The sequence below is a fragment of the Tenrec ecaudatus genome, chromosome 14 (genome assembly GCF_050624435.1).
Source record: "Tenrec ecaudatus isolate mTenEca1 chromosome 14, mTenEca1.hap1, whole genome shotgun sequence".
NCBI lineage: Eukaryota > Metazoa > Chordata > Mammalia > Afrosoricida > Tenrecidae > Tenrec > Tenrec ecaudatus.
Window position 1 is genome coordinate 55,990,289 of NC_134543.1, and position 2,518 is coordinate 55,992,806.

General features: G+C 47.9%; 1 pseudogene; it reads right to left on the bottom strand.

Moving 5' to 3' along the window:
• Positions 1-250: 250 nt before the first annotated feature.
• Positions 251-1,019, bottom strand: LOC142426577 (E3 ubiquitin-protein transferase RMND5B pseudogene; annotated as a pseudogene).
• Between the last annotated feature and the right edge of the window lie 1,499 nt (positions 1,020-2,518).

A 2,518-nucleotide genomic window follows, 5' to 3' on the forward strand; every position in this document is an offset into this window, starting at 1 on the left:
CTGCTGAAGGCCAAGTCCTTAGCTACTCAGTTGCTACGAAGCCAACAGCAGCTATAAGGGACTTGAGAACAGGCTGGAGCAGTCCATCCCTGCCAGCAGAGGAGCCAGCTGCCCATACAGGTGGTTCCATTCCTCAGGTCCTGGAGGGAGCCCCATCAGCTGCTGTTCTGCAATGATCAGAGCCTCTGGGCCAACCACCTGACAAGGCTCAGACACCGAAGGCCTTCAACAAAGTTCCTGGCAGCAGGAATCAGAAGGTGATGCGTTTCCCATCTGCCTGGTTCTGCTCCAGCGGACTGTAGGGACACGTGAGCCTCCCTCAGTTAATATAACTTGTTGAGCGCATCTTGGGAGATCACGTGACCCTGGCTGAGTTTAATGGGAGGGTTGGAGTCTGACGTCTGCTGGCGGAGGATAGGGCAAGCGAACACCGAGTGGTACCAGCACTTCATGCCAGAGTTCAATCTCGATCGGCAACTCATCCTTGGGACTCCAGACCCCAGAGCACTGGCGCTGCTCCAGGACGGCTTTGATGGGCTTTGATGTCCATCAGCGCGGGCAGGGCCACACAGCCAGAGGCAAAGCTGATGCTGAGGGCGGACTCCGCAGGCAGCCCCAGCAGGGGACAGGCGTCCCCGGGTGAAGGTCTCTCAGATCTCAGCTCAGTGACTGTTGTCCGGGAGGTGGCAATAGGGTGACTTCTCCAAGCCCAGCCGCAGGTACACCAGGCTGCCCATCATCACCTGGATCTCACGCTGGTGCAGCCGAGCAAAGGGCTGGTGCCGGGCGTAGCTGAGGGCCTCCGGGCCCACGCGGGACACGAGGCTGCGAATGTCCTTGTGGTCCGAAGCCGGTGTCCTTGATCTTCCGGCAGCACTGGGCCATCCCCAAGGAGAGAGCGGCGAGAGAGGAGTCCCTGGAGGGCCGCGCTGGCCGGCTCCGCCCTCAGCTGGCTCCTCCAGGCTCTGCTCGCTGTGCTGCCCGCAGGTGAGGAACGTCTGCAGCACCTGGTCCAGCATCCTCCACACGCGCTCTGCTCCACCGGGGCCTGCGCCTCCAGCTCAGACCATGGCTCTACAATGGGTCGCTGGAGTCCGAAGTTGGCAAAACTCCAACTCTCCGCCCTGGGCGGACCACTTCGAAGGAAACAAGCCCCAGAGCCGATAGATGTGGGGGGCTTGGCGGCTGGGAGGCCTTCCTAAAGAAGGCCGTGGCCTGGCCGCCCCGCCGAGAGGCAACCTCCGAGTCCCGGCCCCTCCGCCCGCGATATGCACTTTTCATGAACTTGTTGAAGACCTCTCATATTCGCAGCATACATAAACACATATGTGGAAAATCCTCTATCAAACCTGTATACATTCATGGGTACAATCCCATTTTCCTTCCCACACCTGTTCAGTTTGCACACCAGCCATTGCTTTCACCAGCAGATTTTTGATATTGAAAGACTATATTAATAATATTCTGTTACCTTTAACTCTTACACCCTCCTGGATCTTCTCCTATGTCCACATTTTTGGCTGAGCACCCTCTTACTGCATGTTGCTTTTCCTTCACCCAAATGCATTTAAATCTACTCTTTAGTTAGTAATCTAAATTTTTTGTTAACCATCAAAAATTATTATTTTAGCGTGAAAGGTTTTTATTTACTTATTTTTTATTAAAAGATCATTTTATTGGGGTTTTTTTACAACTCATAACAATCTATGCATCAATTGTATCAATCATATTTGTACATATGTTGCCATCATAGTTTCTAAACATTTACTTTCTATTTGAGCCCTTGGTATAAGCTCCTCTTTTTTCCCTTTCTTCCCTCTTGATTTAAAAAAAAATTGGTCTCATAGAATATTTTTCCTTCTGTGATTAACTGTTTCACTCAGCATAATGTCCTCTAGATTCATCTATACTATGAGGTGTTTTACTGATTCATCATTATTGTTTTAATATTAAGTAATATTTCATTGAGTATATATCATAGTTTATTCCCCCATTGATGGACAGTTAGGTTGTTTTGATCTCTTTGCTATTGTGAATAGTTCTCTGAATAACATGGACCTGCATATATGTATTATACTCTTTTGATTGATCAATATAGGATCACATATATGAATTACATGACAGCTGGACCAATAGACAACGTTATGGTAAACACAGAAAATATTAAACATGTCAAGGATTTCATTTTACTTAGATCCACAATCAATGCTCATGGAAACAGCAGTCAAGAAATCAAACATACTGCATTGGACAAATCTGGTGCCAAATATTTCTTTAAAGTGTAAGCAGCAAAAATGTCACTTTGAGAACTAAGGTGTGCCTGCCCCAAGCTATGGCATTTTCAATTGCACATATGTATGTAAATACTGGACAAGGAACAAGGAAGAATGCACAAGAATTCATGTATTTGAATTATGGTGTTGGTAAAGAACATCGGAAGTACTGTGGACAGCAAGAGGAACTAGTCTGTCTTGAAAGATCCATCCAGAATGTTCCTTAAAAGCAAGAATGGCAAGGT